The sequence below is a fragment of the Meles meles genome, chromosome 7 (genome assembly GCF_922984935.1).
Source record: "Meles meles chromosome 7, mMelMel3.1 paternal haplotype, whole genome shotgun sequence".
NCBI classification, from domain to species: domain Eukaryota; kingdom Metazoa; phylum Chordata; class Mammalia; order Carnivora; family Mustelidae; genus Meles; species Meles meles.
The window spans coordinates 24,755,191-24,768,928 of record NC_060072.1 but is presented as its reverse complement, the minus strand read 5'-3'; the positions used below and the strand labels follow the sequence as shown (position 1 = coordinate 24,768,928).

Genomic DNA, 13,738 nt, shown 5'->3' with positions numbered 1-13,738 from the left:
AGCTGTTGGGGTTGGAGCGTAGGGGTGGGGGTGAGGGGCCCTTCCAAAGGCCCCCCTCCACCTCAGGGCAATGGACAAGCTCTCCAGCGAGAGGCTGGCCTGCGTCCTCAGGGTGGGTCATCCCCGAGGGATGTTGGGCTGTGTAGACCTGCCTTGCGACCACAGAGCCTCCTTCTGAAGCCTCAGGCTGCTCATTTCCCTCTGGAGCTCTTAGGCAGGAAAGGTTGGGCCTGTGGTAGGCCATAGTGAATGGCTAGAAAGGTCTCTTCATGGCGAATCCCGGCTTCCAGTTTATGGCTCCTCATTCTTTTCCCCAAAGTGGGCCCCCTACTCTGAGCTCTGGCCTTTTTTTTTTTTAAAATCCCAGACAGGAACTGTGTCCATCCACAGGCAGAAACCGTGCCTCCTTTCCAACATCTCCTAAGCAGTCACGTCCCCACCCACGATAAAAGGAGCCCTGTGCCTAGAGCCACCGAACGCTGCACCCCACTCCCCACTCCCTGTGCCCCACTGTCCCACAACTCAGCCATTCCTGCTAACAGAAAACAGCCAGTCCAGCGGCCTCCCCGCTTCGGGCCTTTCCGCCCAGGCCAACTGGGCAAGGCACGACCCCACTGTGGTGCCGGGCGCAGGGACCCCAAGGGCACAGGAGGGCTCCCCGGGTTCGCCGCAGCCCGGGGTCGCCACCCGCGCCCCGGGTCGGGGGGGGGGGTGAGGGTGGGCACTTCTCTGGGTTTCTGGCCGAGCAGTGCTCCCCCTCCCCTTGGGGAGGGGCTGCGGCCGCCCGGAGTCGCAGAGGGTCCCGAGGCTCCTCCCCTGGGGTGGCCGAGCAGGAAGCGGGGCGCGCGGCGGGCGGGGGCGCGGCGCGGTGCGGGGCGAGCGCGCGGGGCGCTGGCGGCGGAGTATGCGCGGGCCTCGGCGGCCAGCCCCGGCGTACAGCCGCGGCCGGGGCGCGCGGCGCGGGGCGGAAAAGCCTGTTTACACAGACTGCACACCGCCTGGGGAATAATGCAGTAAAGGAAGTGAGCCGGCTCGGCCTGACTGCTCCAACTTCCTGCTCTCACACACACACCAGAGGGGGAAAAAAAAAAAAAAAAGAGGAGCGAGAGAAAGAAAAAAAAAGGGGGAAAAATCAGGATCTCATTACAAGAGCAACAGACCGTCTGCAGACGCCTGTCAGCATGGAAAGTCGGGGGCTTTCGCCCGGTTCCTCCTAGAAATTCCCCCGAAGAAGGATCTTGAAAGCTCCCCCACATCTGGGTAGGTAGCAAGCAGGGTTTCTGCCTGTTGCTCGGACAGTTGCAAAGTTTCGTCGGGGTGCTTTTTCTTTCTTTTCTTTGGCTTGGTGGGGGTGGGGCTGGTGGGCGCCGCGGAGTGGGCTGCGGCCCTGGGGAGGGGGCGCCGCCGGGATGCTCCAGCGCCCGCGCCGCCCGCCCTGCCGGAGCTCCGCGCCGCGTCCGACCCTGCGCCGGCGGCACCCTGCCCTGGGGCTGTGCTGCAGCTCGGAGGAGGGGGCCCGGGGTTGGGGGTGGAAGGGACGGTGGGACTTCGGGTCCCCGGGAGGGACGGCGACGGGGCAGGCTGCGTGCCTGGATGCTGGATGGCCGCCGACCTTCCACCAGGGGCTGGCTCCCCACGGGTGGCAGTGGGCACCGATGCTCCGATTCCGGGAGAGGACGAGGGTGGAAGGGGAAGCAGAGGGCGTGGGGAGCGAAGACGCGGGGCTGGGGGCCACGTCCCTTCTCGTTCGGCAGGTGACCCCCCCTCCCCCCGCACCGGCCCGGGTCATCGGCCCCAGGCGCGAGCCCAGGTGGACCTTTAAAAGCCAGCGGAGTCCTTACTGGACACGGTTTTGGCGAAGGACCGGGCAGCAGACGGTCTTGGAGCCCCCCGGTCTTTAGGAGGGGGCGCTTCAGCTGGCAACTGAACGTTGGCCTGTAATGCTACTGTAACTTTTGGGAGGAGGAATTAAAATTTTGGAGAATTAAAAGAGACAAGTAAGAGGTCTCGGTTTTGTTTTATTTTTTTCTGAACCGAATCATCCTGAGGACAAGCTGCGTTTAGGTGGCGGGTGGGGGTGGGAGTAAGAAATGTTATTTCAGAAACTGCAAAAGGGGCTTTTTAGAAAAAAAAAAAAAAAAAAAAAACGAGTGTCGGGAGAGTTTCTGGCTTGTCTGGAAACGGCAAGACTAATTGCCATGCGCTTCCGCTTTGAAACTGGCAGCAGACAGCATCTTGAAAATGACTCACTAGAGGAGCTCACAAAGAAACTGGTTTGCTCCTTCTCAGGTTTATGTATTTGTGCCTTTTACAGTTTCCTTTGTAGTGTTCGAGGGGTCCCCCGCCCCTTCCCCGCCGCCCCCTCCTACCCTCCCGCTTTTGGAAGCCCCTGGCCAGTCTTTAACTACCCCCAGCACCCCAGCCGGAGGGGGGCTGGGGGAGGCTGAGTTGCTGTTGGAGTTGGCTGGGGAGAGGGTTACAGGGATTCTGCTGCTGCAGGGGGAAAAAGTTCCCTGAATTTTCCACTGGCTGCTGCAGGAAGAGAGAGCCCCTTTAGTCACTGCTAAGTAATGTCTGCACACACACCAACTAATCTCATTAGGAGTTTCCGCTGCTCCGTACAGGAGTGGTTTTGTGCAGCCACTGTCAGCTGGGGGAGTACTGTGCTGCAGAGGGGGGACAAATTAGGGCTTTATTTACTTAGAGGTGCAGCTGCCTGGCAACCTTTTTCAGGGCAGTATCTTGAAAACTTTGAAGTCACTTGGGCACTTTTGGATTTCGGGCTTTCAGGTTTTTCTTTCCAAGTTGTCTGTAGGGTGTCTGTGTAGGGTGTGTGTGTGTGTGTATGTGTGTGAGAAGTTTCTATGGGCCCAGCAGCTCAAACACCCCCATCTTCTCTCATCTGAGCTTGTGTCTTTGTTGGAAGGGGTCTAGGGGGCTGGGGGAGCCACAGGAGGTGAGAACCTCGAGTGTGTTCCAGGCATCTATTAATGAGCTCAAATCGATTTCTGAGCCTTACTGCTTTATTGCCAAACAAAATGCCCTCTGATCTCTTTCCGTTTTTCTCTGTCTGTGGCACACATTTATTTGGGATAGGTCAGTTATGAGTTTCAATTTATGGGGATTATAAAATTACAAATTGTGTTAGGAGGTCATGTGGGTCAGACAGGGAAGAAGACTGTCCATAAGTGTTTTTAGAGTTTCCAGTAATGATCCTGCCTGCAAAAACCCCTGATGGTCTTTCTATGCCAAATATAGCAAAGGCATTATGGCCTTAAAGGCCTTATGCATCCCCCCTCCTTTTAAACTTTTAAATGTTGGAAATGAGTAGAGTTGCTTAAAAGGGTAAAGAATTTTAAGGAAACTGCTTGGAACTGTGGGGTTCCCTTTACTGACAAGGACATGCTGCTTGAGGACGGTACTCTTGAAGGGTTTTGAGGTATTGGTATTTCTCTTCTGGTGGCAAAGCATGTCCTAAAAACAGCCCAAGGAGGGTGTGAGTCAGTGGATGTGAGTACAGGATGTCCCTAACACAGTGCCTGGCATGGCAGTAGATGCTTAATAAATTGTTGCATTGAAAGCTGTGAGTAGGATCACAACACTTAAAACAAATAGATAAGAAGAACACTTTCCAGATTGTAGGAGAGGCCCCTTTCAGAGAACTACAAACCAGCCTGGATAAACACACTTTGGGGAGTAATTTTGTCCCCCAGGTGACATTTGGCAATATCTGGAGACATTTTGGTTTCAGAACCAAAGGGGGTCCTCTTGGCATCTAGTCGGTAGAGAGTTAGGCGTGCAAGCTACCCATCCAGCAAGGTACAGAGCAGTCCCGCCCCCAAGAATTTTCCAGCCTCAAATGTCAGTACTGCCTACTGTGAGGTCTTATTTACATTAACAATGATGGTGACTCTTCTACCTGCCTCCATTCAATGAATAGGACATTTACAAGTTGTCAGTTGCACTTTTCTGCCACATATGTACCACTGTGCATGAATTTTCTCACGCTCACTCTCTCTTTTTGGTCAGTAATATGCCATAGAATAACATTGAAATGATGAATTGTGATGGTTTACCTTTTTGGGCTGAATTAGACCATCTCTGAACCTCACTTACTTGGTACTGATGCTTTTCAGACCAGATGGCAATAGCTCAGATAGGAGAGAGCAGTGATTTTTTTTTTCAACCCTAGTTGAATTTTGAAATTTCCTAAAACATTTATTAAAGATGTCCTCTTCTTATTAAAAAAATTAATAATTTAAAACTGCTAATATACAGTAAATGTAACTCTGAGATCATATTTTGAAATTTATATTTGTAATAACTTTTTGGAACTTGAATCTTTTTCCTGAAATCGGTTTTAAAGTCCTTCCAGTCAGAGCATTTAAATTAAAATATTTCTTTCTTAGCTGTCAGATACTAGGTTTTGTGTGTTCTGTGCTACCCAGTTATGTTTGTACACCTCTCTGATTCAAAACACCAGTGTGGTTGCAAAACATTACCTAATGACAAACCCAACACTAAAAAAAAAATTATCCAAGGATGTGACTTCCTGGAGTAGAGTCCCTTTCTGGGGGTGGGGGGTGAGTACTGATGGTGAATTACTGCTTATGAACTAATGATTTTGCTCCTTCCCAGTCCTAGAGAGTGATCCAGCCACCTCCATGTGCCCCAGAACTGGAGTTTCTCATTAAACTTTAAAAGCAATGCATTCTCTGTCTCTTTTGGCTGTACCTGGCTTCTGCCCCTTCCTAAGGGCCTACACACACACACAGTGCACACACACACACATATACACCGGGCACATGGGTCATTTGAATGAAAGACCCCAAGATTTTTCTGTATGTTTCAAGCAAGAACTTTTTATGTCCTGGTTATCCGTAATTCCCTTTCTCTTTGTATGTTGACTTATAACATATTTGAGATTGCACTAGCATGGTAATATTTCTAAAGGTTAGGTAGGTTTTTTTCTGTTTTGAAAAAATATTAATGTGAATTATGTTAGGAAGATTCAGAAAACCACGAAGAAAAATATAAACAACTCCCATAATCCCACTGTTAACATTTTGGTATATTTTTTCAGTCTCCTACAACGTGTGTGTGTACACACACAAATACACATATGCACACATAAAACTTTTCATTGGAGTCACACTGTACTTTGTTTTGTAACTTATTTTTACTTAACATACGATTTTATACATTTTCATAACTGGTACCAAGACCAAAAGTACTGCACATAGAACATACACTTATTAATCTAATAAATGTGTTGTCTCAACAGTGGATTGACATACTTTTTTACATGGACTTGTTCAGTGTTTTTGTCTCTGTGGCTCCAAGTAATGTTCTAAGAATGCTGACCTCTTAGAAGACTGAATTCATATGTGCTGTGAAATTTGGGATTTTGATGAGTTTCTGTATGATTTAAGAATGAGTCATGATTTGCAGCAGAATATCAAGATGTAGTAACAGGAAGTCCAGGGCTCTACACATCAAAATAGAATGTTAGATGATGAGAAAGAGAAGCTAGGTTAAACCGAAAACGTACCTTGAACTTTAACTATAAGGTGGGAGGAAGGTGCCTCTTGTACATTGTGACAATTCTGAGTTATTACTGTTTCATTTTATATCCAGAGAGTTTCCAAACTTTGAAACTGAGGTTTTCAGTGGCTTTTCAGCTCAGGATGACTATTGCCCATGGCCAGTTTGAATTAAGATCATCCAACTTTTTGGTTGAAACTGTGGCAGAGAGACGATGGTTTTTGTGGCACAAAACTCTGGTTTTGCCACTTAAAGTGCAGCCCCAGTAAATGGAATTGTGTGTGTGTGTGTGTGTGTGTGTGTGTGTGTGTGAAAACCTTCTGTTAATGAATCCTAAAGGCCTTCAAAAACGGTCTTTTAAGTAATTGCAGAAATTTGACTCCTACCTATAACCAAAGAAAAATGGCCTTTCATCTATTACTGGAAACTTAACGTATGTGTCAGCAGTTTAAAAATAAACCTTGAATTGGTCATTTCAATAAACTGTAATTTGGTTTGAATTGCCACTAGGAATTATTAACTCATCGATTATGTGTTTTAATTTGCATTTCCTGGAAAGCAGTTATTAAATTATTCTAAGAATTAAATGGGAATATTTTATAATTTATCTTTGAGACTTATTTTTATATTTTTAAAGAAATTAAGATGATGGTTTTACTAATATATTCTAATTTAAGTTGGACTAAAATTAATTTACTCACCTGCTCTAGAAAGAGGCTCTAAAGTACATGGTATCATAAATATTTCTAAGCTACCATATCTAAGAATAATTCCTAATTTTCCATGTGTAAATATGGAAATAATGGGGTAGGTATAAAACACACTTATCTAATGCCTTCTTTTAGACTGAGGTCAGGAATCCTTTACTCAAAGAAATAGAACAAGGAATCTGAGACCCTGATGTCTTTAAAAAAAAAAATTGAGGTATAATTTTATACATGGAAATGGACAGATCCTTGATGTTTTTGTAGATACCCATGGAATCCCCACCCCTTACCTCCAAATAGAGAATATTTCCATCACCTGAAACATTCCCTAGCTATTTCTTTTTATTATGGTGATTTCACGAGTCTACCATGTAGGTTATTAAACCTCAGAACACTTTGATAAAATACTGCAGTATTTTTATTTAATCTGCTTGATTGAAAGCAAATCATTAGAATGTGGGGATTTCCTCAGCAATACCATAGGAGGAAAAATCCCTTCTACATTATTTAATACCGCATGAGTTAACCGAAAGTAATGTGTGTGCTACAGGAACGAGCAGATTCCCTTAAAACCAGTTGTGTTGAGGGGCTGTCTCTGAATCTCCCTGGATGGTGAAGTGATTGAAGTGTAGAGGTTGGGATAATCCCTTCCAAGTCAAGTTCTTTTGTCTGCTTTTGTGGAGTAAGGAACTTGAATTCCAAGAGTTGTGAAAACGTGATGTTAATTTTTGCTCTCCTCCCCAGCCAGCCAACTTCCAGGCATACACAGCGATTTAGGTGAAGTATTTTGTGGTGGGAAAAAGGGTTCCCCATAAATTTCCCCTTCGATCCCATTCTGGCCCCTTGTAGAATAAGGAGCCCTTGAGGGAAGGTTGCTGTTGGCTGCTGTGCTGCATTTCCTCTTTTTTGTAAGGTTTGCGACAAGCATCACTCATTTCTAATGGCCCGGTCACCTCATTCTTGGGAACACCAGTGACTCTTGTCTGGACTGGATGCTGAGTAGGCCAAGATAAGATTGTGATCACCCGGTTCAGTCCCTGCTTCTTCTTTCCTGTAGTCTTTGAAAAGGCTCTCCTTCCTCCACTCTTGTGTCTGAAGGGACCCTCATTCCCTCTGGCCGTCCTTAGTCCCTTGTCTCCCCACAGGCTAGAGTGGTCCTGAAAACACAGGTCTGACCGTGCCATACCTCCCCCTCAAATCTCCCAGTGGCTTTGGCCAGGGTAGAGACCAGAATCCTTCATGTAGGCAATAAGCCAGTCACCCTGGCTTTTTGTCCATTCCTCACAGGCGTCCTGTGCCCTTTGGCTACTGGGCCTTTCCAGAGGCTGTTCTTTCTCCTGGGAATTCCCCTCCCTGCCCCCACCCCACTCCCATCTATTCCACTCTCTCTACTTTGCTACTTTGTGGCCATCCTCCAAGACTCAGCTTTTGCCGGGCTCCCAGGCTGGCACTTCCACGGTCATCCAGCCATCTGCCCGGCCTTCGGAGAGCCCTTGCGGTAGTTACTAACAGCTTTCCTCAGTACCCTCTCCAAATTCTCCCTCTCTAGATTCTCACTTTCCAAACACAGGTACTAAACCCTTTGCGATCTCGATTTCTGGAGATAGGGCTGGTGTCCCTCATTATCCCAAACTCAGAAACGAGAGAGGGTTGATAGCCCGGCCTCCCTTGTTATCCAGAGCCTCTGCCAAACCCTTGAATCCTTTAGACGTGGAGAGCGAGGGAGGTACCTGCCCACCGATGCGTCATGATGTGTTTCACGTCTGTCTCGGCCCTCAGTCTGGAACCTCCCTCTGAGCCTGCTCTGTTTTTCTCATCCTCGTAATTATCCCAGCACGTTGTCCAGCACTTGGCATTCATTGAATTATAAACCATCCGAAGGGGGAAAGCTTGCCGTTGGACTTGATAAAGGTCTTTATTGCCATGCATAAATCCAACGTTTTGCTAGACAGGAATTACTTGGATTAATAAGAGGCCTATCTCTTGGTGAAATCATAAAGACAGCCAGGAAGAGCCTGTACAGAGGAGATGTCATTTTCCAGAGTTTTGTCCAGACTTGCTAGAACCGTAGATGAACAGAAACAAGTTTGTTGATATCTGAGAGGACAAACGTCAGCCTTGTTGTTGCTACCAGTGTTGTACTGGGAATGGCTGGTTGGTTAACAGTTAAATAATTCGTAGGTCAGGGCAGCTTGAAAGGATCTTGATGTAAAATTTTTTCCGTGTGAGAACCCATCATTCTATAGCAACGATCATTGGTCTTTCATCAAGGTGTCGACTGACCAAGTTTTGGTCATTCCTTTGGGCTGCGTTCCATAATATTTGCAGTTAAAAAATCCTTCCTCGCTTATACTAAAACCTGTATGTAGCATTTGTCTGTAACTTCTTGTAATTAATGATGTTCCTGATTGATTTCTGATTGATTTCGAGAATAACGAAAGACTCTGTGTCTTTGAAAGGATGAATGACTAATACCTCCACTGTTTTTGGTGAAGGAGGGCTGAGTTGGCTGTGCCTTTCAGCTGGGTTTTGCCAAAGAGGAGTTGGTTGATAGTCAGACCTTGACTTACCAGAATGTATGATTAAGCAGATTTCTCTCCCTACATTTCACTGTCAGGAGAGAGAGATAAAAACCCAACAGCAAAACAAGCTCCAGAATTTATTCCAGGATGTGCTCAGGAATTCTCTGTAAGAATTAAACAGCAAGGATTCTCTTACACTGTCTGCATCTGTAAGTTCTCATCATCCTCAGAATAATGATCCTAAGGCCCAGAAAGATCAGAATGCTCGATTACGTGAGAAAAGGGGTATATGGTCAGACAGTTTCCTAACACAGTAAAGAAGAGCTGGAAGAGTGAGCTGGAAACGTTCTCTCCCCACTCCCTCCTTATTGGATTTTGGACAGTTTTCCTTTAGAGGCCAAGATACAAAAGCCATGGTGGTTGGAGTTCCTTTGAAAGTGAAGAAGATAAGCATTGACAGGAGAGTGTGTGTGTATGTATATGTATGTGTGTGTCTCTGCATCGTAGGCGATAAGAGAAATGCCCGAGTGGAAGAGAGTGGGACAGTATGGTCTCCCTTTTGTTCCTCCTACATCCAGAGCTGCTGTTCTCACAGAGGATTCAAGTCCTAAGAGAAAGGATGGGAGCATAAGGGAACATTTGCCAAACTTCTCGCCCAAAAGAACCACTATTTCACTGTGAGAACTCAGAAAACTTGGATTTTTAAAAAATACAATTTATAAGAGAGAAGAAAGTAGAGATTCCTAATTTCAGCAAGTCCCATTAAGAACATACAAGAAGGGAGCAAACCTTTTAGTATTATTTGCAAGAGCATGTCTGGACACCGGACCTCTATGTTCTTGTATGGTTTTGCATTTTGAAATCTTCTGGAATCTAGAATCCATGAGCGTTGGTAGAGATGTTATTTCTGCTAATGTCTCTGCCTGTTTTCCAAGACCTAGAAACCGATCACATAGACCAGAAGGTGTTGGGTGGTAGAACATTAATATTTATTTTTATTTCATTTTTTCTTTTTAAAAAGTATTTTAGAACAAACATCTCCAGATTCTCCAAGTGACTTTCTGAGCTCAGGACTGGAACTGATTAAACCCCAGGCAGAGACCTGTTGTCATATCCATGCCGAGGCCCTAGTGGAGGGCAGGAATGCCTGTTGATGGGCCAAACCCGTCTTTGATATTCGAGGCCAAAACGTCACTCAGTCAGCCCCTCGATGTTCCTATGACCTCTGCTTAATTGACTGCTTTGGATGCCGTCGTGCTGATTCTCAGTTCTGCATTTATGATACTTGGATAAACTGAGTAGCTTCGAAGAGTGCTAAAAATTCTTAAAGTGAATTACTTTTATTACAAATATATATGCTCGTGGAAGAGGCCTGGAATCCAACAAACGTCCTGGGGACACTGGGGTTCTCCAAAGCTCAGAGTTCCTGCTCTTAGACAAGAGCTCTTGGCCTGCTTTGATTTAAATCAGAGCTGAACCACAGTAACAGCGTCCTCTGCCAGCCTTTGCCACATCCTTTGCTTTTTTTTTTTCTCCCTCTTAACCTAAATATTAAGACCTAATTTGTCTTTAAGACCTTGACATAGAAGATCATACGTGCTCTAGATAATGAAAATGTAAAAAGGGTGACTTTCTTTAGCAAGGGGGACAAGATCTCTAAAGCAGGATCCAGCTGTTATTTATTTTTTTTTACAGTTAATATAATGTTGTGGAACTGTTATTGGAAGAGGAGAGTATCATGTTGTATGTGGCATTTTAGGAAAGGGCCGAGCCACGTTAGTGGATGGCAGATTCCCGAATGGGAAGTGAGGGCCATGAGGACGCTCTGGGGTACATATTGACTGTTTGACGCTGATGCACCAACAGCCAGTCTTTTCCGTCAGATGCCGTTGTAGGCTTCTCGAAGGATGTGGGTGTCCATGCTAGCCAGACACAATGAAGAAACCATCGGTCTCCCACTTATGACTCTGTTCATGTTCTTTGGTTCACTTGCCCAGTGCATGGGGGGGGGGGGGGGACTAGTAAATAGGTTTGAAATACAAGACATTGGGAAGGTTTTGAAGTTATTTTCTATTTTTGCAATTCTAATTCTTAGAAATAACAATACTTAGCATGAACACCCAGATATTTTAAAATGTGCTCCCCTTACTGTAGTGGGTCCACAAGTCAGGCTCGATTTTTCAGTAGACATTCTGTGGAAAATGAGATGCCTTTGTGTGCCACGTTACCCTTATGCATTGTATTTTGGCCTCATGTTAAAAAGAACTCTGCGAGAAGTTGTTGACGTTTAGTAGAACCCCTGCATTGGGTACCATGAGGCTCAAAAATGTGAGAGAAACAATAAAACCATAAAAGGGCTGGTCAACCTTCACGACTGGAGATGCAGCTAAAATCCCCCACAGGTGTCCACCACATGAGCAGGTGATGACATTTGGAAGACAGCAGCGTCTCTGTTTTTTTTATAGTTCCCTTGGAAAGTGAGTCAATTATCATACCAGATTATGTAAAAATGTTGATGCCTCGCATTTGCATTTCCTAAACTGTGACAGAGTTTTGCTGAGAAGAGCACGGAAGGAAGGAAGGAAGGCGCGTGGGCTGAAGTGCCCACAGAACGTAGAAGCCCCTAGAAGCGTCTAGAAGCCCAGAGGAGTCCATTTCCTTGCTTAGCTAGCCATCCGTGCGAGGCGGCAGGACTGGGTAGAGCGGGACCCAAACACGAGCTCGTGTCCGTATAAGTCAGCGGAAACTGGACCTTTCCAGGAGCCACCACATTTTGACCTGTTAAATTTTAGTATTATGAGCCATTTGTAAATGATCCGCTCAGAAATGCTGTATTATAAAGTTTTAACACTGCTCATATACTCCTGAAGAACATTAGGGTCAGCTCACGAGTGTCCTTCTCTCTTGTATTCTTTTAAAAAGACTCTAAAGTGTTTTCTGTAGATTTACCTCAAGAGGGAAAGCTAACGCCAGGAGTGCCGATGTTGGGGCCAGTTTTCTTTGGGGACTTAACCATCCAGAAATGATGGAAGCAATGAGGCTTTATTATTGGAAGTTTACTTTTATTATTGGAAGTTCTATAGAAGAGACCAGAGACGTCTCTCTGGGAAGACCATGACTTCTCTCCGTCTCAGGGCCATGAAGGAAAGCTGGAGGGAGAAGGTCAAGGGCTCCTAAGATTAGTAGCCTGGTGTGTCCTGCATGCATGAGAAGCAGCCACTGGTGAGGAGAGACGTGTTCTAATGCCAGTAAATGAGGCAGAGAGAGTGAGCCACGCATGGGCAGCCTGGGGGACCCGGGGTGGCTTTGGTAGGACGTGGTCACACCGGAGAGAGATTTGGAGGACCCGGACATCTGGGCCAGGAGGAAAGGCTCTGATCTTTCCCGGGTGGTACTGGAGAGGTAGGGTTGTGGTGCAGGTGTTGGAGGCGGCCCAGACTGGGGGGCAGGGAGGAAGGGGGGCAGCCAGGGAAGGTGCACAGATGGTTACCTTTCTGACAGGAAGTGCCCAAAGCTGCAGCGGGGCCGGGAGGCTGAGCACAGCTGTGCACATTTCCCGGTCGCCGGGGTCCCTTGGGAATCCTTCAGAGAGGAAGAGATGGTGTCGCAGCCCACACCTGACCCTGCCCAGGCCTCCTTCCTCCCCCACCCTGGCGTCCGCCCCAGTGTGTGTGCGCGTGTGTGACAGAGACAGGGGGATGATGTCGGTGAGGCTGTGGGTGGCTGGGTGGGTAGCATTTGGGGGACTGGCCCGAGGAAGAAGGGCACCGGGATGAAGCGGAACGTGCGGCTGTTACCACGGATGGCGAAGCGCAGTGTCCAGATTTTTAATTAGAAAGAGCGAAGATGCGGATTTTCTTTGACGAAACCCATTTTATCTTGCATTTTTTTTTTTTTTTCTAACGTTTCCACTGGGTGGTGCTGCGGGAATTCCTACCTTTTGCCTTGGATCTACCCTTCCCAGAAAGACGCCTCTGAAGCATAATAGGAGGAAGTCCTGATTTAGAAAGATTTTACAGTTTCAACACAATGGAAGGGTCTGGAGGATGCTCTGACAGGAAATGTTGGAGTTTCTGGATGTGGAAAATCCACCATCATTCTGTATCATGCACAAGTTTTCTTACTATGCCGCGGATAGACTTTTTGGCTTTCGCCAACTTATTATTTAGCGGAGAAGAGCTTTCAGGTTTATCTGAAAGATTAGGGTTTCGTTCTAGTGGAGGCAGTTTGTAAGATTTCCTTTATTTTTGATTTTCATAAAACTATCATAACAAAGTGAGCAAACAAACATTTCCTGATGTTAAGACAACCATAGATTTAAAAAAAATCTCTCTGTGAAGGTTTGATTTGGAAGCTAAAGGCATCATTCCATTCCGTTTTAAAGAGTATTTGTGCGGGGCACTGACCAAAAGGGTAACTTGGATTTTTATTTTCCAAGTAATCATACGGAGTCTTTCCGTCTGAGGGCGCTCGTGTGCGGAAGGGGACAGGGTTCGCCTAATCCCTGCTTTATGGATAAAGAAGTTGCAACAGGGAGAAGTCGACCTCCCTGCCCAAGATCATGCAACTCTTTAGGGCCACGGCTGCGATGGAATTTATGTCCTGATGTCCAGATTTTCCCCTTACGCATAGGATCAGGTTTTTAAAATATAAATAGTATAGAAGTTTAGGTAAAAGTTTTTTCATTCCAAGTCCTGTGAGATAGAAAAATCAAGGGAGTATGGGAGGGAGAAAAACATACTCACTGGAACTTAGGGAGCTCATTTAATGGAAGCGCACATGTAAGGACTGTTAGCCAGATTTTAAGTAAGTTGTACTGTATGCAAGGCAGCATTTTGGTTTCATGTGCTTGTCATGGCCCTCCACAAAAATCCCAAACATTGCTTCCTTAGAACCTGAAACAGGGCTTCCCCGGAGGTGTCTGTTTTTAAAGGAACAGTTCTGAGTTCCTGCGGGGTGCCAGGT

General features: G+C 46.3%; 1 protein-coding gene across 2 annotated transcripts in view; it reads left to right on the top strand.

The window, feature by feature from the left end:
• The first annotated feature begins 867 nt into the window (after positions 1 to 867).
• The window catches only part of ELK3 (ETS transcription factor ELK3), a 68,467-nt gene continuing 55,596 nt past the window's right edge, over positions 868 to 13,738 (top strand). For both annotated transcript variants that reach the window (XR_006819511.1, XM_046010838.1), the window contains exon 1: positions 868 to 1,260. The gene's annotated coding sequence lies outside the window, so the exon portion shown is untranslated. The remainder of the gene's footprint in view (positions 1,261 to 13,738) is intronic.